Below are 21,967 nucleotides of genomic sequence, written 5' to 3'. Positions count from 1 at the left end.
AAAAATTTAATAATCCTAAAAAGGCTTGGAGTTCTTGTTTATTCCTTGGGCTAGGTGCTGTTTGAATAGCCCTTAGTTTGTCTGTGGTAGGGTGGATGCCCTGTCCGTCTATTTTGTACCCTAGGAACTCTGTGGAGGTGACTCCAATGGAGCACTTTTCCCGCTTAAGTTTGAGGCCGGCTTCTCTGAGCCGGCTCAGCACAGCTGACAGTCTGTCAGCTAAATTTTCTTCATTCTCTCCGGCGATGAGAACATCGTCGAAGTAGGGACAGACCCCGGGTATTCCTTTCAGGGTTTTCTCCATGATACCCTGGAAGATACCCGGGGCTGCTGATATGCCGAATTGTAGCCTTTTTACTTTAAAGGCACCGCGGTGGGTGACAATTGTCTGGGCTTCCGCGGTGTCATTAGTGACAGGCAGTTGCAAATACGCCTGCGTGAGATCAAGTTTGGCGAAAATGGCGCCGGAGCGGATGGAAGCAAAAACGTCCCTTACCGCTGGCACCGGGTAAGCATGGGGGCTGAGAGCTACGTTGAGGGTCGCCTTATAGTCCGCGCATAATCTTATTTCCCCATTAGGCTTAACCGGGGTGACTATTGGGGTCTCCCAGCTTCCCCCCTCTGTCGGTTCAAGCACCCCGAGCCCAACGAGGCGCTCTAGTTCCCTTTCAATTTTTTCTTTAAGGGCAAAGGGCACTCTCCTAGCTCTTATCTTAATGGGTTGGATGGCTGGGTTTAATTGTAAAGAGATGGGGGGACCCGTGTATTTTCCTAAAGTGCCATCGAAGACGTCTGCATACTTATTGCAAACGGCTTCGAGACTGGGTGATTGTACAGTATTTACCCCCGTTATGGCGATCCCTAACGGTCCGAACCAGTTCAACCCTATCAGGTTGGTGCGATTTCCCGGCGTTACCAGTACTTCTAGGGGACCCTTGAAAAACCTGTACTCAACTTCCACCTTAGCCCTCCCTTCCAGAGGAATAGGGGTTTTCTGGAAGACTGCTAGGTGGACCTGGGTTCGCCTCAGGGGAATTTTTCCCTTGCCTTGTTGACAGATCTCCTGATAAGTTTTAAATGAAATTAGGGAGACGGCTGACCCTGAATCCACTTCCATGAGGCAGGGCACCCCCTGAATTCTTACCCTGATCTTAACCTTTGAGCTTAGGCTGTTTACCCTGTCAATTGTTTCTACCAGGGCCCCTGGCGGTTTCCCTCTGCTGGCCTGGGTAGCTGGCCTACCTGGGGAGTTTGCCTCCAAATCATTGATGTTGTCACGGCCCTTGCTGCGGCACACCGGTTTGATGTGGCCGGTCTTTCCGCAATTGTGGCACTTAGCGTTTCTAAACCGGCAGCTTCCTCGGGCATGGTTGCCCCCGCAGCTGGCGCAGGCGGCCCGTTGCTCATAACGCGGCGGTGGCGGAGGGAGGTTCCTGGACCTTCGGCGGTCCGAAGTGTCGCCTCTCCTTGGTTGCCTGCGTTCCATTCTGCGCTGCAGGGCTTCTCCGTCGGTGAAATCCACCGACTCTTCGCTGTCGCTGAGGGTGGCGCTTTCTTGGAAGACGGTCGCTGGGCTCTCTGGGGTCGTTGTAGTCGGCTTCTTCTTGTGGTTGTGCTCGTAGGCCATGATTTCTCTGGTCAGCTCTGCCAGGCTCATGTCGGGTTTGGATGTCAGCTTCTTCTGCAGCCTCTCGTCCCTCAACCCGATCACCACCTGGTCTCTGATGCGGTCCTCCAGGTCGGGGAAACAGCAGTTCCGCGCGGCGTGTCTGACCCCAGCGATGAACTCGTTGGCGGGCTCGTCTGGCCGCTGTTTCTTCTGGGCGAATTGGACCCGCCAGTACAGTTCTGAGCGAGCCGGCATATAGTACTTGTTCAGCTGGTCCACCAGGTCCGCGTAGGAGACCTCTGTGATGGGCACCGGGCTGAACAGGCCCACGGCAGCATCATACACTGGAGGTCCGCTGATGTATAGTAAAGCGGCGGCCTTTGCTCTGTCGTCAGTGATTTTACTGACGAGGAGGAATCCCTCTACCTGGCCTAGGTGTGATTGCCATCTCTCGGGATGGCGGGTATCGAATTCCCTCACACGCCCGAAGTTTGCCATGTCGTCCGGTCCTGGGTCGCTCCTGTGGAAGTTAAAACTTCCAGTGACAGCTCTTGCCGGGAACTCTCTTCCTCGGCCGTGACTTCAACTCCGGAGCGATCCCACCTTCGTCGCCAGTGAAGTAGCCGAAGGACCACTCGGGACGACAGGCTAGTTACTAAAAGGGTTTATTTAGAGCAAGGCAAACATAGAATAACTTGCCCGGCTTTTATAGCCGGCAGCTGTCAGCGAGGGCCAATCAGGAGCGTTCATTTTGGCGCCGCGTCAATCCGGACCAATCCGCGTCGACTTCTCTTGACAGCTCAGGCTTCCGCATGGTCCGGTGTTTTGACAGCCGCGAGCTGTCAGTGGTTGCGCCTGCGCTGTGCGGGGGGAACTTTGACAGCTGTCAAAGTTCCCGCATGTTCTTCTGTCAGATTTGCTTTTCCTCACGTATACAGTTTAATCACATCTAACTTATCTAACTTAACTGTTTACATATATAATACAACCCCCTACTCCTTCTTTTCTCTAGACTAGTCAAACCCAAATCCTGCAACCGTTCTTCATATGTTTTAGTTTCCAGGCCTTTAATCATCTTAGTTGATATTCTTTGCACTTTTTCCAAACTCTCAACATCTTTTTTGTAATGTTGTAACCAAAACTGGCTGCAGTATTCCAGGTGTGGCCTCACTAAGGCTTTATAAAGTGGTACTAATACTTCACATAATTTTGATTCTGTATGTATGTTTAAACAACCAAGGATTGTATTAGCTTTTTTGGCTGCTGCCACATAGCACTGGCTCATATTGAAGTGATAGTCCACTAGGACTCCAAGATCCCTTTCACAGTTACTGTTTTTAAGCCAGGTTTCACCAAATCTGTACTTCTACCTTTGGTTTCTTTTTTCTTTTCTTTTTTTTTATTCCACAGGCAACACACAGGAACAGACAGCAAACGAATAGAAGTATCTGCTCTCTATTTCCAAATTCACATTTCCTTTCTGGTACACTTGCCAAGCTATAACAAGCATCACATAGATCAAGGGCATCTTGCTGCCCTGAGCAAGAGAAAATATTTTTTTTCAAAAATGGATTTATAGGATTTTCTTAATCCATGATGATAAGAACATGACGAATGAGTGAAGGGTCTTTTAGTAAGTGCTGTAGCAATTATGAATGGAGAGGAAAAGACATCCATTACAAGAGTAAAATAGTAAGGCAGCTATTTGGTAAAACATGTCCATGAAGGAGCAAAAATAAAATTTAAGCTTAATTGCAATGAGGTTAGTTAGACAATATTTATGGAACTGCATACCTGGTATTAACAATATTGTTTATGAAATATGGTCACATCATACTCATGTTAGGAGCACCAAGGTGCTTCTCGGTTGAAAGGATTATCTGGTGACATCGCCATTGCCCAGGGAATGCCCAGTTGGGAACTTCTTTCATGTACCCACCAGGAGTTGGAGCTCACCCCACAGCAGCACTTGAATCTTTAACACAGACTTGCTAACCTCCAACCTAATGCCCTAACCATTTGCGCCACCAGGCTCCTAGACAAGATATGCTGGGGCATATTTTGCCAAAAATGCACAACTGGACTAACATGTTGCTTAGTGAGAGGAGACATGGGGGTGTCATATTTTTTTACCAATATAATAGGCTTAGAGGCTAACAGTTAAGAATAATATTATCATACAAACATAAATAGAGCATATATACACACATACACACACTTAACCAGAAACATACACACACAAACATAAATTATATCTATTCCCTTCTGTTCCCCCTAACTCATCAAAGATTTGCCTTTATTTGAATTATTACTGACAACAACTCATCCAACATTTTTAGAAGACAAGTGTGTCCATATGGTTTATCCAAAAATGCTTGGATGTATTATACTGAAAAGAGGACATTAATTACAACCACTTTCCAGTGATACTATCTGCTTAAGGACGTTGCAACTACAAATGCAATTGACACACAATGTATCAGTATCTAATGTTTTCATATTTATCTCTCTCTAATCTGATTTGGAATGAACAGCTTTATAATAGCTATGTCTACACATTTTTGAGCATATCCAAAGTATAATAAAGCAGTATAGTATAAAGTATAATAAACAATAGTTCCTATTGTTTTAATATATAAAAGACTGAGTAGGGAATAAAATTAGTTTCTTTTTATATGACACAAGGGCATTGGTTAGGCTTTTGCCAAATTGTTTTGAACATAGTAATACAACTATGGGTGTTTATTAAATTTGGCCAAATCCCCAAATAAATCAAACCACTTTGGACTGATTTGGGGTCCTCTACAAAGCAAAGTGGGATTTCTCGGAAACAAACAAAGCTAAATCAGAATCACCATGAGATGTTGTGCACTATTTGGTACTGAAATGCATTGCAGAAAGACAGACACTCATATGAAAAAAAAACAAAAACAAAACAGAGCATTACCAGGATGAACAGAAGCAGGGAACAACCATAGAAATGTAGAAGTATTATAACAGAAGTGATAGTGTTATATTTATTCATTTATTTATTTATTTATTTATTTATTTATTTATTTATTTATTTAATTGAATTTGTATACCGCCCTATTCCCGTAGGACTCAGGGCGGTTTACAGGGCAGTTAAAACCATGAAATACAAAAAATTAAAAACAATTAAAAACAATTAAATTAAATTAAAGCCCCAAGAGTAAATCTTAAACCCAGTTAAATTAACAACCCCACAGTCTCGACCAAACAGATCAAAGAGCCAAGTTTTCAGGTCCCGGCAAAATGAGCTAAGGTCGGGGGCAGTCCTAAGTTCTGTGGGTAGTTGGTTCCATAGGGCAGGCGCACCCACAGAGAACGCCCTTCCCCTGGGAATAACCAATATATGTGTGTGTGTACTTGTAACAATTTCTGGAGGGCATTTTGACATGTTCCTCAGACCTGGCAGGCAGGAATTGTCAGTCTGACCCTACCTTTCTAGCACAGTCTTCCCAGGGTTCAAATTACTGATGGAAAACTTGTTCAGTGGGGATGCATGTATTGTATACCCTCCATAGGATCAGACTCCTTCTCCTTCTCCCCCTCCCCACTCCTCTTCCTCATGCTGTGATAGTACTTTAATGAACTAGATAGAAATCTGTTCTTTTTACAGAAGAAAAATATCAAAATAAGTGGCTTCATTTTAGGTCACTTCCATACATAGGTAGGTAGATGGCTAGGTATATAGGTTCCTGTATGCATGGATATATACTTTGGCATACTAAAATTAAATTTTCAGATGTTGGCTAGAATTAATACTTACACTGGCTTTAAATTTCTTCAAAACCTAACCAACTTATATACGGCTGTGCATTTTTAATTTCTGGGTGCTTTAATTCTCTGTTTAATTTATTTGTTTAGTTATTACTGATACATTGATGGATATTATTGATTCTGCATGACCTTCTTCTTAATCTTTCAAATTATCCTTAACATTACATAACTAATGCCTTATACCATTAACATTCAGTTGAAGAATGAAGTCCAATCTGAGGTGGAATGTTCACATTTCTCATTTTGGCTTAAGGATTTTTGTAATAAAAGTATTGGGGAAGAATACTAAAGAAACAAGAAGAAAAACTGATGGAAAAGGAGAATAAGAATTGTGATAATATATTACAATATATACATTAAATAATATGGTCAATATTGCATAGAAAAAATACTTTTACTACATCAGACCACCCATACCTAAGCTTGTAAGCCGCCCTGAGTCTTCGGAGAAGGGCGGGATATAAATGGAATTAAAATAAATAAACTTTTGATTTCTTTGTAAATAAATTTGGTTGGTTTTTTCCAGCCTGTTGACTATAAAAAGGGGTTGTCCCTGTCTTTCAAACAGGGCCAGTCGTAGGCTAGAACAGAACAGGACCCTGGAAAGTGTCGAAAGTCGCACCACAGGAAAAGGGATAATTCCACTTATTTTTTACATCTTTTTTCCTGACGAATGAAACTTCTGTGAATTGTGAACTGAATATGGCTGTGATATTGACCAAGGACCTGGTAAGTAGACTGGTTCCTTTGAAACTGTCCAGATAGGTGAAAGGATATTATTGACATGTGCTCCAGATGGCTGCTCATTGTGACAAGACTAAAGAACATCATTTTTACGCAGGTTTGGACACCAGGAAATGAGTGGGTTAACCATCTTTTTTACAACAAAAAAGAGCCTTTTAAAATTTGCAAACTTTTTAAATCACATGTAGAAACTGCCTATTAGCCATCTTAAAGCTATTGGAGATGATTGGAAAGACAAGTTTTAGAAGTGAATTTATCTTCAACTCTGAACAACTAGAAAAAATAATAATTATAAGCTTAAGAAATAAGAAAAACAGCAAAAATTAAATAGGGTTATGATCTAAAAAAGGCATAAATAGAATCTATATAAATTTGGAATATTGACCTTTACTATGAGATATTGGAATGAATTATAAAAATAAGGTTTTGTGTGAAAAACAGATTTATTTTGGCTATCTTGATGCTTGTAAATCATAACAAAGATAAATGGTTGTTTTAAAAGCAGGACTCTAGAGAGAAGTAAAGACTAAGTAGAAGGGGAAAAATGCAAGCCTTTTCTTTGTGTTACTAAATAACACAAACATTATAACATTAGAAATATGAAAGGATATTTTTGAAGAATGGAGACAGAAATCAGTAACTACAATATCAACACTCTGAATAATGAACTATGTTTCTATATTTAGGTTATGTCTAAAAGAAATTAATGAAGGAATTCCGGTGGCGACGCGACGCTGAAGACAGCCATCTCCGGGCTGTCCGCTCCGCAGCTTTGTTGAATCACTGAAAACAGCGCCGATCAGCTGTTTTGGTGATTTGGAAGCCCCCTCCCCGGGAGAAGAGGAGGGGGTGAGGCCCCAGGTAGGGGTTGAGCTCTCCGGGGCCGCCTGAGCTTTAAGTTTGGGCGGCCGAAGGATCGAGCCCCCCCGAAGCCTGGGTTTGCTCTGGGCTGCGCAGCGTCTCTGCTCCGTGATTTTTGGAGCAGAGCCAAGCGTTAGCAACCACCCCTGCCAGAAGGAAAGACTCTTGAGTATGAAGACGCAGGCAGAGCGGTACAGGAGGTCAAGGTGAAGTAGACTTTTATCTTTACTCTCTAGCTCAATGGATTTTATGGCTTTAAAGTGAAAGTGCGCAGCAAGTGAAAGTGTGGGAAGATGGTGACAAAAGCCTCCAAAGTTCTCCGGAGTGCACGGGCTTCCCCGGTGCAACAGACTTCGTTGCAAGCTTTGCTTCCTCCTGCACCTGCTCCGGCATTGACGCTTAAGGATTTACAGGATGCCTTTGAAAAGCATTTACAATTAATGTCAGATATGATGGAAAAGCTGGAGGAGAAACTGGAGGAGAAGATGGAAGAGAATTTTAGAGCAATGAGGGCAGACATCTTGCCTACAATTGAAGGTGTGGCTGTATGTGTGCAACGCTTGGATGAAAAAGTGGAGGATCTTAGTCAAAAGAATTCTATATTAGAAGCAAAAGTACTAGAGAATGAAAATATAAGGGATAAAATGGATGGAGACTTGAGCCTCGTCCAGTACCATCAGATGGAGTTTGCTATCAGAATCAGGGGCTTAAAAGAGAATCCTAAAGAAGATTTAAAGCAGCTGGTCTCCGAGGCTTTGGAAGTGGTACTGGGTCAGCCAGCAGCTGAAATTGAGGGAAGTATAGATAAAATCTTTTGTGTGAACTCATGGATTGCAAGGCAGAGGAAGCTACCTAGAGATGTGGTGGTTTACTTTACAAAGAGAGCAATTAGGGATGAAGTTATTCAAGTTGCTTATGATACTAAGTTTGTGGTTGCTGAGCAAGACGTTTTGGTCTTAAAAGAGATTCCTCCCAAGATTTTAAGGAGAAGGAAAGATTTTGCCTTTCTAGCACAGGAACTTAAGAAATGTGACATCAAGTTTAGATGGGAGATTCCAGTGGGCATGGTGGTGATGCACGAAGGTAAAAGACATCGTCTGGTTACAGTGACTCAGGCACGTGATTTTTACAGTAAAGTTTTAAAAACAACCCCTCTACCATTTCTGGAATCTGTAAAGGGAAATGGCGAGGGAAAGCCTCAAGATGCTGAAGGAATACAGATAGAGGAGAATGGTGCTGGAGGGGATCAAATTACAGTTTCATCGGCAGCTGTTGGAGAGCAGAGGATAACGCGAGCCACCTTAAGACGAGTGAGACAAGAGCAAGAGCAAGATCAGCAGAAAGTTATGGAACTTCCAAAGCGTACTTACAGTGAAGCTGTGGGAGGGGCGCGGCCTAAGGAAGTTCCTAACCTGGAATGTTAATAGATTAAACTCACCACAGAAGAGAAAGAAAGTTTTTCAATATTTAAAACAATTTAAGACTGATGTTATCTGTTTGCAAGAAACACATATTAGGGTTATGGACCAAAAGTATTTGTTGAACTCAAGGCTGGGCACGCAATTTATTGCTTCTGCAATGAATAAGAAAAATGGAGTGGTTATTTATGTCAAGAGTACTCTGACAGCGGAACTAATTGAAGTAGACAAACAAGGAAGATATGTTATGATAGATTTGCTGTTAGAAGGCAAAAAAAACGCTTTTAGTTGGACTGTATGCTCCTAATCAACAACAAACTGATTTTTTTAGTTTACTACATACAAAGATTACCCAGTTGGATTATAAATCTTTTATTTTTATGGGAGATTGGAATGGTGTCCTGGATGTACAGCTGGATAAATCTGGTTTCTTTAAGCATGCCCCGAGTCATGCTAGATTGCCTAAATCTTTTTTTGAAATGAAGGATGATCTGGAATTGCAAGACATTTGGCGAGATACACACTTACATGAAAAGGATTATACTTTTTTTTCTGATAGACATCAATCTTTTTCTAGGATTGATTTTATATTACTGACTAATGATTTTTTTTTCTAGGACTAAGAAGATAAAGATTTGTGCAAGAACTATATCTGACCATAGTCCAGTCTGGTTAGAGATCAACAAGGACAATAGAGATAGGCGCTCCTGGCACGTAAATGAGAATTTGTTTAGAAATCAGAGAAATGTGGAAGAATGTAAAAAGCAGATGAAGGATTTTTTTGAAATTAATATGAACAAGGATACCTCTATGGACATGGTTTGGGATGCTAGCAAAGCCTATATGAGAGGGGTGTTATTATATATGAATAATAAATACAGATGTAATTTGGAAGTTAGAAGGAAAGAACTGGAGAATAAAATTAGGGAAAAAGAAAAGGCCCTAATTTTGAATCCATCGGATGCGAAGATTAAGGAGGTCATTAACCTGCTAAAAGGACAATTTGATAAGTTGATGGCTGATCAGGTGGCAACTAACCTACGGTTTGCTAGGCATAATCCTTTTTGCAATGCCAATAAACCTGGTAGGTGGTTAGCCTACAGGTTAAGGAAAAAACAAAGGGCTTCTAATATAGATAAAATTGAATACAAAGGAAAGGTTGTGTTTCAACAGGATCTTATCAAGGAAGCCATTGTGGATTTTTATTCCAAATTATATGTTAAGGAGAAGATTAATGAAACAGATATTGATGTATATTTGAAGAATGCTAGCATCCCGGTTCTCACACAAGAACAAAAGGAAGAGATTAATCAATTGATAACAGAAGAAGAAATTCTTTTAGCAATTAAGGAATTGAAGGTGGACAAAGTGCCAGGTACGGATGGACTGACTGCGGTCTACTACAAAAATTTACAATTGGAGCTGATAAAGCCATTAAGGGAATTGTTTCAGACAATTCAGAGGGGGGGAAGGGTGCCTCCGTCTTGGAGAACTGCTTTTATTTCTTTGATTCCGAAGGAAGATCAGGATGCTACTCAAGTAAGAAACTACAGACCAATATCACTTTTAAATACAGACTACAAGATATTTGCTAAGGTGTTAGCTAACAGATTGATGAGGGTTTTGCAACAGATGATTCATGGGGATCAAACTGGGTTTATTAGTGGTAGACAAATGAAAAATAATGTGAGGCATATAGTTGATGTGCTGGAGTTTTTGGAAAGGAACAACCAGATCCCTGCGGCGCTAATTTTTTTAGATGCTGAAAAAGCTTTTGATCAACTGGATTGGCAATTTTTGATGAAAGTTTTAGATAAAATGAATTTTGGGGATAAATTTTTACAACCAATTAGGGCATTATATCAAAAACAAACTGCCCGAATAATAGTTAACAATAGCCTGACTGAAGTATGCAATATTGAGAAGGGCACAAGACAAGGGTGTCCGTTATCACCTTTATTATTTGTTTTAACATTGGAGATATTATTGATAAAAATACGGAACTCGGAAAAAATTAAGGGTATTCAAATTAGAGATCAGGATTATAGATTGAGGGCGTTTGCAGACGATCTGGTTGTTACGGTGACCCAGCCAGAAAACTCTGTTGTGGACCTGATGGAGATAATAATGCAATATGGGAAGGTTTCTGGATTTAAGGTTAATGTACAAAAAACAAAAAATTTAGCCAAAAATATGACAGCATCGCAAAAGGCCCTTTTAGAAGGATTAACTGGATTTGAGATTGTTAAAAGGGGTAAATATTTGGGGGTGTATTTGTCACCCTCCAATGCAAAGTTATATAAAAATAATTATGAAAAGTTATGGGGAAAAATTCAAAAAGAATTGGAAAGCTGGGAAAAACTGCAATTGTCTTTGGTGGGAAGAATTGCAGCAGTGAAAATGAATGTCCTGCCTAAATTTTTATTTTTATTCCAAATGATACCGGTCCTTAAAAAAGACTCTAATTTGGAAGAATGGCAACGGGGTATCAATAAATTTGTGTGGGCAGGGAAAAGGCCACGAGTTAAACTTAAGATTATGCAGGATACTCGTGAAAGAGGTGGTCTTAAAATGCCTAATCTTAAATTATATTATGAAGCTGCTGCGTTGTCAGGAATAAGTGACTGGATTAATTTGACACAAGGGAGATTATTAAATCTTGAGGGCCACGACTTGTTATTTGGCTGGCATGCATATTTGTTGTATGATAAGAAGGTAGATAATGTGTTTAAAGTGCATATTTTAAGACAGGCATTGTTGAGAGTTTGGAAGAAGTATAGACATAAGTTAGACTACAAGATGCCGTTGTGGGCAATCCCGAAACATGCAATAGAAAACATAAATGTTGGCTTCAAACATGATGTGACTACGTATAAGGAGATCTTAAGCTTGGAAAGGAACGTCTGGTGTTTGAAGCCGTACAATCTCTTGCGAGATGAGAAGATCGTTCAAACTTGGTTTCAATATACTCAATTACGTGCCAGGTGGAAAGAAGATCAGAAAATTGGTTTCTCAATGACTGATGAAAATTTGATAAAGCAGATTAGAAACCAGGGTCCAGCACATATCAAACGGATTTATCTTGCATTGATAGATATTGACTCGGAAACAGAACTTGTTAAAGACTGTATGATAAAATGGGCCCAGAATATTCAAGAAGTTATTACAATGGACACGTGGGAAAAGATCTGGGTGAGGAACGTAAAATTTACGCAAGCCCAAAACCTAAGAGAGAACTTTTATAAAATGTTTTATAGATGGCATTTAGATCCTAAAAAGCTTGCAAGTATGTATCCGAATTATCAACCTAAATGTTGGAGGTGTGGTGGCGAAGATGCAACGTATTTTCATATATGGTGGACCTGCAAAAAGGTTAAGGCTTTTTGGATAAAAATTTGGTGGAATATGCAGAAGATCTTCAAGCAAAGGATAAAGTTTTGTCCGCAATTGTTTTTATTGGGCATAATTACAGATGCTACTGTTGTGGACATTAAGTTGATGTTGAACTTAATCACAGCAGCAAGACTCTTAATAGGTCAATATTGGAAAAAGGAGGAACTGCCGAGTATAGAAGAATGGACTCTAAAAGTTTCTGACCTGGCGGAAATGGCAAAGATTTCGGCTTATTTGAAAGATCATTCTCAAGAACGTTATATTATGGAGTGGAAAAAGTGGATTGATTATATCCAGAACAAATATGGGACTAAAAAGTTTCATTTAGCATTTGAATAAGTTTTTTTTTCCTTTTTTTTCTTTTTATATGTAATATTAGTATTGCTTGTAGTCATTTCATATGAGCTAGAGTGCGATAGAATTAATAGTTTATTGTTGTTAGCATATGGATGTTTATGATTGTTCTTTGTTTTTATACCTTGTACTTAGCTCTGGGAAGTCGGTGGGGGGGAGGGGGAATGGGGGGGAGGGATAGGGAGGGTTAGGTAGGGGTGGGTGGAGGGAGGGGGGATTGTTAAAGATAAAATGTACTGTAAAACTTTTCAATAAAAAAAAGAAATTAATGAAGGAAGGACTGATGTGAAACACAGTTTATCTGGAGAAACAGGAACTATAAATGACAGGCCATGAGAATGTTGTTGTTTTGCTGTATATACAAATAAATACAACTGGCTGAATTTTTAAAATTAAAAGGGAAATACAAAAAATAAAACAAGAGAATAACCTGGAAAATATTATCTTATTGGCTGTCCAAAAGAGATTTGTAAAAGCCTTGAAGAAATATTTTTGATAGGATAAAAACTAATTTCAAATTTCAACAAATCTTACAACAATATTTGGCTGAATTGAAAATTAAGAGAGAAATAAAAAGGATTGAAAAGTTGATTTATTCAGTCAAGGTTAAAATAAGAGGATAGATAGATAGATAGATAGATAGATAGATAGATAGATAGATAGATAGATAGATAGATAGATAGATAGATAGATAGATAGATAGATAGATGATAGAATAACACAATATAATAGAATAACAGAGTTGGAAGGGACCTTTGAGGTCTTCTAGTCCAACCACCTGCTCAGGCAGGAAATCCTATACCATTTCAGACAAATGGTTGTCCAATCTCTTTTTAAGAACTCTCAATGTTGGAGCATTCACCACTTCTGGAGGCAAGTTGTTCCACTGTTTAAGTGTTTTAATTGTCAGAAAAGTTCTAGGTTGCTTCTCTCTTTGATTAGTTTCCATCCATTGTTTCTTGTCTAGCCTTCAGATGCTTTGGAGTCAATAGCTTGAAACCCTCTTCTTTGTGGCAACCTCTGAGATATTGGAACACTGCTATCATGCCACCCCTAGTCCTTCTTTTCACTGAACTAGACATACTCAATTCCAGTAATCATTCTTTATATGTTTTAGCCTCCAGTCCCCTAATCATTTTTCTTGCTCTTCTCTTTCTAGAGTTGCAACATCTTTTTTACATTGTGGTGACCAAAACTGGATGCAGTATTCCAACCATGCCCTTACCAAGGAATTATAAAGTGGTATTAACTCTTCACATGATCTTGATTCTATCCCTCTGAGAGAGACAGAGAAAGAGAGATTTATAAAATTCTGACAACCTTATGTGGACTTTTGTTGACAGGAAGGTTAATTGAATTTTAAAAAGCAATGAAATTCCACACCACTTTCCAACTCTTAAGAAATAGAAGTTCTTTGTTAGCATGTTTATTAGCCTGAGCATGGGTTTTATGCCTTTTATTTCACTCTACAAGGAGCACCTTCAGCAATTATTTTGTCCAGTGACTAAATGGGATCCTTTGATGTTAGACCCTTTCATCCTGACTTCTATTATAGAATGTCCCAGATTTAGATCTTCCAGGCAGTTATGATGGAAAAATGATTGACCACTGTAAAATGACAGAAAAAGAAGTTTAGAGAAAAGTAGCCTTCATTTTATCCTGTAAAAGGCATAAAGACTGTTTAAATGCTTAAAGATGATTTTGGGCTTTCGGTAAATTTGGCTGAACTTTTATAAGAATACATAAAATAATCAAGGTGAGTGATAAAAGGGTAGCATCACATCTCTAAAAAAATTGTTACTGTAAGAAAGTCTGCCAGAGCAGATCAAGAATCTCCATTAAACTAGTATCTTCTTTGCTACAGTGTGCTGATAGGTAAGTCATAAGCAGGACTTTAAAATGATGAGTGTCTGAATACGTTTCCTACAAGTTATCTGTTGATGAGAACTTTGTTGTTGTTAGTTGCGAAGTCGTGTCCGACCCATCGCGACCCTATGGACAATGTTCCTCCAGGCTTTCCTGTCCTCTACCATCTTCTGGAGTCCATTTAAGCTCACGCCTACTGCTTCAGTGACTCCATCCAGCCACCTCATTCTCTGTCGTCCCCTTCTTCTATTGCCCTCAATCTTTCCCAGCATTAGGCTCTTCTCCAGTGAGTCCTTCCTCCTCATTAGGTGGCCAAAGTATTTGAGTTTTAGCTTCAGGATCTGGCCTTCTAAAGAGCAGTCAGGGTTGATCTCCTCTAGGACTGACCGGTTTGATCGCCTTGCAGTCCAAGGGACTCGCAGGAGTCTTCTCCAGCACCAGAGTTCAAAGGCCTCAATTCTTTTGCGCTCAGCCTTTCTTATGGTCCAACTTTCACTGCCATACATTGCAACTGGGAAGACCATAGCCTTGACTATACGCACTTTTGTTGACAGGGTGATGTCTCTGCTTTTTAGTGTGCTGTCTAGATTTGCCATGGCTTTCCTCCCGAGGAGCAAGCGTCTTTTAATTTCTTGACTACAGTCCCCATCTGCAGTGATCTTGGAGCCCAGGAAAATAAAATCTGTCACTACCTCCATTTCTTCCCCATCTATTTGCCAGGAATTGAGAGGGCCGGATGCCATGATCTTGGTTTTCTTAATGTTTAGTTTCAACCCAACTTTTGCACTCTCCTTCTTCACTCGCAACAACAGACTCTTCAGTTCCTCTTCACTTTCTGCCATTAGAGTGGTATCATCTTAGGTTGTTGATATTTCTTCCAGCAATCTTAATTCCAACTTTTGACTCCTCTAGCCCTGCCTTTCTCATGATGTGCTCTGCATATAAGTTAAATAGGCAAGGCGACAGTATACAGCCTTGCCGGACACCTTTCCCAATTTGGAACCAATCAGTGGTTCCGTGTCCAGTTCTCACTGTTGCTTCTTGGCCCGCATATAGGTTTCTCAAGAGACAAATAAGATGTTCTGGTACTCCCATCTCTTTAAGGACTTGCCAGAGTTTGTTATGATCCACACAATCAAAGGCTTTAGCATAGTCAATGAAGCAGAAGTAGATGTTTTTCTGGAACTCTCTAGCTTTCTCCATGATCCAGCGTATGTTGGCTATTTGATCTCTAGTTCCTCTGCCTCTTCGAAATCCTGCCTGTACTTCTGGTAGTTCTCGATCCACATACTGCTGGAGTCTAGCTTGTAGGATTTTAAGCATAACTTTACTAGCATGAGAAATGAGTGCAATGGTGCGATAGTTTGAACATTCTTTGGCACTGCCTTTCTTTGGAATTGGAATGTAAACTGATCTTTTCCAATCCTGTGGCCACTGTTGAGTTTTCCAAATTTGCTGGCAAATTGAGTGTAGCACTTTTACTGCATCGTCTTTTAAGATTTTGAATAGCTCAGCTGGAATACTGTCACCTCCACTAGCTTTGTTGTTGCTCAGCTTTTCTAAGGCCCACTTCACTTCACATTCTAGGATGTCTGGCTCGAGGTCAGTGACCACCTCATTGTGATTATCAGGGACGTTAAGCTCATTCTTGTATAGTTCTTCTGTGTAATTTTGCCATCTCTTCTTAATCTCTTCTGCCTCTGTTAGGTCCCTGCCATTTTGGTCCTTTATCATGCCCATTTTTGCATTAAACGTTCCCTTCATCTCTCCAATTTTCTTGAAAAGATCTCTGGTCCTCCCTATTCTATTGTTTTCTTCTATTTCTTTGCACTGTTCATTTAAGAAGGCATTCTTATCTCTTCTAGCTATTCTCTGGAATTCTGCATTCAATTGGGCGTATCTTTCTTTTTCTCCCTTGCCTTTTGCTTCCCTCCTTTCCTCAGCTATTTGCAAAGCTTCCTCAGACAGCCATTTTGCTTTCTTGCATTTCTTTTTCTTTGGGATGGTTTTGGTTGCTACCTCTTGTACAATGTTGCGAACCTCTGTCCATAGTTCTTCAGGCACCCTGTCTATCAGATCTAATTCCTTAAATCTATTTGTCACCTCTACTGTATATTCAACGGGGATATGATTTAATTCATACCTGACTGGCCTGGTGCTTTTCCCTACTTTCTTCAGTTTAAGCCTAAACTTTGCAACAAGAAGCTCATGGTCTGAGCCACAGTCAGCTCCTGGTCTTGTTTTTACTGACTGTATAGAGCTTCTCCATCTTTGGCTGCAGAGCATATAGTCAATCTGATTTCTGTGTTGACCGTCTGGTGATGTCCATGTGTAGAGCCGTCTCTTGGGTTGTTGGAAAAGAGTGTTTGCTATGACCATCGTATTCTCTTGACAAAATTCTATCAGCCTGTGCCCTGCTTCATTTTGTACTCCAAGGCCAAACTTGCCTGTTATTCCGGTTATCTTTTGGCTTCCTACTTTAGCATTCCAATCCCCCATGATGATAAGGACATCATTTTTTGGTGTTAGTTCTATAAGGTGCTGTAGGGCTTCATAGAACCGGTCAATTTCATCCTCTTCAGCACCGGTGGTTGGGGCATAGACTTGGACTACTGTGATATTTAATGGTTTGCCTTGGATTCGAACTGAGATCATTCTGTCATTTTGAGGATTGTATCCCAGTATTGCTTTTCCTACTCTTTTATTGACTATGAAGGCTACTCCATTTCTTCTGAGGGATTCTTGCCCGCAGTAGTATACCTGATGGTCATCTGAATTAAATTCACCCATTCCTGTCCATTTTAGTTCGCTGATACCTAAGATGTCGATGTTCAGTCTTGTCATCTCTTGTTTGACCACGTCCAGCTTTCCTTGATTCATGGATCTTACATTCCAGGTTCCTATGGAGAAAAAATCTTTACAGTATCGGACTTTCCTTTCACCACCAGACATATCCACAGCTGAGCGTCCTTTCGGCTTTGGCCCAGTCGCTTCATTCTTTCTGGCGCTACTAGTACTAGCCCTCTGCTCTTCCCCAGTAGCATACTGGACGCCTTCTGACCTGAGGGGCTCATCTTCCAGCGTCATATCGTTTTGCCTTTTGGTACTGTCCATAGGGTTTTCATGGCAAAGATACTGGAGTGGGTTGCCATTTCCTTCTCCAGTGGATCACGTTTTGTCAGAACTCTCGGCTATGACCTGTCCGTCTTGGGTGGCCCTGCACGGCATAGCTCATAGCTTCATTGAATTACGCAAGCCCCTTCGCCACGACAAGGCAGTAATCCATGAAGGGGTGATGAGAACTATAAGCCCACAAAAGTCATTTAAATTATCTTTTGTAGCCCAGTTTCACATAGTTGGTTTTCAGATAAATTAACTAGAAAAGTAGCTTTCTGGGAAACTAGTGGTTTTCTTAGAAACCTATCAATAAGACAATCATTAGCAACCCATAGGTTTCATTGAACAACAGCTTGCCTGTTATTATTGACCTTTTCTTCCAGCATATAGCTAGACCGTAAGTTTAAGTATATTATTGAGAAAATAAGATGAAGAATTCTTGAGTGTTTCAACTCCATATGAACTGCAGTCAACACATTTTAACTGATTTCAACTGCAGTCAACATTGTATAAGTTCTAGAAGCATACATATCCTTAATACTTTATTGACAGAATATGCCAGATTCTGCAACACAGCTTGAAAACTGCAGTCATAGGGTGTAAAAATAGGTGCATATTGATACATCAAAAAGTGGCTCGCAGGTAAATCCATGCATTACCAAACCATTCAGCTAACTATTCATGCAAGCAAAGCTCTGCTTAATGTCTTGTGTAGAAGAATCAGAGCCAAACATTAGAAGGAAAATATCAAATCAATGGGCTCAGTCATAGAAGCTGAAGGACAAGAGATTACATGACTATCATGTGAGCTAGAGACTCAAAGAAAGAGGTCTATTTTGCTTCATTGACTATAGCAAAACTTTTAACTCTTTAGATCATGCCATCATTTGGAACATATTAAGACTGAACCAGAAAATTTCTCTTCTCTTCTCTTCTCTTCTCTTCTCTTCTCTCCTCCTTTCCTTCTAGGATTTTTTAAAAAATGAGTGGGAGGCTATTATAAGAACTGAATTTGGATGAGTGGCTCAGAAAAGAAAAAGTAGCCATATAGGTTTGCTTATTGTCAGTTCATCTGTTTAGCATAGGTCGCAGATAAAATCTGGTCATTTGCTTTGATCATTTTAATGATCAATGGGCGCGTTGCTTGCAGTCAACATTTGGAGCACTAAACCTTTCAAAAGTCGTTCAATAAAATTTGGTAACTAAATATAAGTTTTACTTAGCTTTAGCAGGATAAGAAAATAAAGTGCTATCACCTGGCAAATTGTCAAACTTTTATTTAAATTGGATGTTGTTTTTTTTTATCCTGGATTATTTATGCTAACTGTGTCATACAGGCAAGCTTCTATGCTTGCTGAGATATTAAAAGAAAACAGAAAAAACACAGTACTGGGATAGAAAATTTTATTCCATATATAGAAATGGAAATCTTTCCATTTCTCTCTTAATGTGTTTAATAAACTCTGAATGTTGACCAACTCTCTTGTCTCCCTAGTAGTCTTTAGTGTCACAAAAGTCTCAAAAAATAAGCAATTCTAATTCAGTTTGCATAAAGTATGCAAGATATTAATGGCAGTATGCTTCAATACGGATTTGCTGCTACTTCTTTCTAATATGAAAATAGCAATTTCTGCATCAGTATTAAAGAGAAAGAAAATTAATTAGTATCAACTTAGGTTTGGCTTCTGGAGGTTTCACTGAAAAATGTTCACTATCTTGGTCCAACTACAATGACAGCTTGTGGAACTTCCAAGGATCCTTTCATGTCTTTGATCTTTCCTTCTACTTTATATTTTGTCTTCCCCTTCTATTTCTCTTATCTTGCAAAGCATAATTTATTTTTGTCAAGACCACCTTTTAAATGTCCTTCCTTCTTCCTTCCTTCCTTCCTTCCTTCCTTCCTTCCTTCCTTCCTCCCTCCCTCCCTCTTTCTTTCTTTCTTTCTTTCTTTCTTTCTTTCTTTCTTTCTTTCTTTCTTTCTTTCTTTCTTTCTTTCTTTCTTTCTTTCTTTCTTTCTTTTCCACAACATTTATCAATTTAAAGCCTTGCAGATATGGATGTATTTTTTCCCATGCTCATGACATAACTTTCATTTCATCCTCAGCAAATGATTGATGGAGAATTAAGTCTTCCTTAGTTTAACCAAAGTAAAAGCAAGATCTTCCCATACTTCCAAAAGTGTCTTCCTGAAGCTGTTACAGCTTTTTAATTTATTACTTGGGAGAAAAGTCAAATGATTAGTAGTGATAAGGATCAGGGGAAAAAGAAGCAGAAAAGTGGACAAAATTATAAGGCCATTATAGTTTTCTGCCAGCACCAGAATGATGGAAGAGCCCTTGATTTCAACTAGGCAGAAAGAAAAGTTCATGCAAAGGCAGGAATTTGAAATAGCTACCAAAATTTATTAAAATAACAGTGTTCCCCCCCCTATACAACCAGGAATGACTTTGAATTTGGATTGTTATGTTTGATGACCTGGCTTTGGAATTATCAAACATGTAACAACTCTGCCAGCACCTGCATATTAGATAGAACTGCTAGTAAAAGAGTCATATTTTGAGTGAGTTTAGAGTGATTTTTTTCATCGAATAAAAATTTTGATGGGTGCTTTTCAATGAGAATAAATGTATTCTTAAAACATGAAAAAGAATCTTCTTTATACTTATCAACTTTCCAACTGACCGCTCTTTAGTCCTGCCTTGATAATGGATAGAAGTAATAATACACTGAATTAGTAGTGCAATGGCTTCCTGAATTACAATGACGTTTTAATCAGTGTTTGTTGAATTGCATCTCTTCTCCATCTTAAACTGTGACTTAAGATATATGGCATCAACCAGTGTGATTTTTTTTCCTATAATATATAAAATGGCCGATGTCTTCCTTGATTATAAGAAATTATATTTAGATTTCAAGATAATTTCAGAAAACTCATCATAAAAACCCAGTGGTTCCAGGATTACACATATTATTCCTGCATTATGATTAGTGAAATATTGTTGTCAATTAATAAAGTAGCAAAGCAAAACACTTGAGGGCACTGTTCTCCCATAGGAAAACTGTGATTTGATTATCTGTTCACAGGTAAATGAAACCCATAGAAGGCTACTGAATGTGGCAATTATTACTGCATGTATAAAGGCTCGGCTCAGCCACTCACCTTAATATTATATTGGTCAGGCAAAGCAGAGCTAATTTAAGTACTGTTTGCAAAGTAGTATTATTAAATCTCAGGCTAGCAGCAGGAGATGATCAGCACTTTGATTCTGAGAGCTATTTCATATTTCCAGCCTAGTTGAACAGGACACCCCTGTTCATTTGTGTCTTCTCCTGGCCTAAGCTTCACTGTTCTGCTCCCTGAACCTATTTTATATCACTATTCATTCAATGTTAATCTCCTTCGCTATAAAACTTGTTAAATAGGCTCTGGATGAGTGTTGACATTTTATAAAAATGTCTGCCACCGTTTCCAGCACAAGCTGAGGGACCTGCCCCATCCCTTTCCAATTTCCTTTTAATGTTACTCATTGCTATGTTCCAGAACATCCAATCCATCTCTTTCTGCATTCGTTCTATCACTTCTCCATTACACTTGGCTAAAAACATAAGGGGACTGAAAATGTATATTCATCTTCATCATGTGACATATTATTTAATACAGAAGATTTATAAATTCCTGCTGCATGTGATGTCAAGTGCCAGGCAAATGAAAACAACAACAACAACAACAAACAAAAACAGTTCTACATTTTCTGTGTCCTAAAAAAAAAATAGAAACAAAGTGGGGAGACATTTGAGAAATCATTTTATACTTTGCAAAAGAAAAAGACCTCAGACTTATTGCTGTTTACAGATAAAGACACTGATTTAGTAAGACCACATCTGGAACACTGCATCCAGTTTTGGTCACCACATTACAAAAAAAAAGATGTTGAGACTTTGGAAAAAGTGCAGAGAAGAGCAATTAGGATGATTAAAGGCCTGAAGAGTAAAACATGTGAAGAACGGTTGCAAGAATTGGGTATGGCTAGTCTAGAGAAAGCAGAGACATCACCCTGTCAACAAAAGTGCATATAGTCAAGGCTATGGTCTTCCCAGTTGCAATGTATGGCTGTGAAAGTTGGACCATAAAAAAGGCTGAGCGCCAAAGAATTGAGGCCTTTGAACTGTGGTGCTGGAGAAGACTCCTGCGAGTCCCTTGGACTGCAAGGCGATCAAACCGGTCAGTCCTAGAGGAGATCAACCCTGACTCCTCTTTAGAAGGCCAGATCCTGAAGCTAAAACTCAAATACTTTGGCCACCTAATGAGAAGGAAGGACTCACTGGAGAAGAGCCTAATGCTGGGAAAGATTGAGGGCAATAGAAGAAAGGGACGACAGAGAATTAGGTGGCTGGATGGAGTCACTGAAGCAGTAGGCGTGAGATTAAATGGACTCCAGAAGATGGTAGAGGATAGGAAGGCCTGGAGGAACGTTGTCCATAGGGTCGCGATGAGTTGGACATGATTTCGCAGCTAACAACAACAAGTATAGAGAAAGGGAGTAGGGGTGACTTGATAGCAGTATTCCAATACTTGAGGGGTTGCCACAAAGAAGAGGGGGTCAACTTATTTTCCAAAGCACCAGAAAGCAAGACAAGAAACAATGGATGGAATCTAATCAAGGAGAGAAGCAACCTGGAGTTAAGGAGAAACTTCCTAACAGTGAGGACAATTAACCAGTGGAACAGCTTGCCTTCAGAGATTTTGGGTGCTTTACCACTGGAGGTTTTTAAGAAGAGACTGGATAGTCACTTGTCTGAAATT

Source organism: Vipera berus, assembly GCF_964194415.1.
Source record: "Vipera berus genome assembly, chromosome: 4".
Taxonomy (NCBI): Eukaryota; Metazoa; Chordata; class Lepidosauria; order Squamata; family Viperidae; genus Vipera; species Vipera berus.
This window is presented reverse-complemented; position numbering follows the sequence as displayed.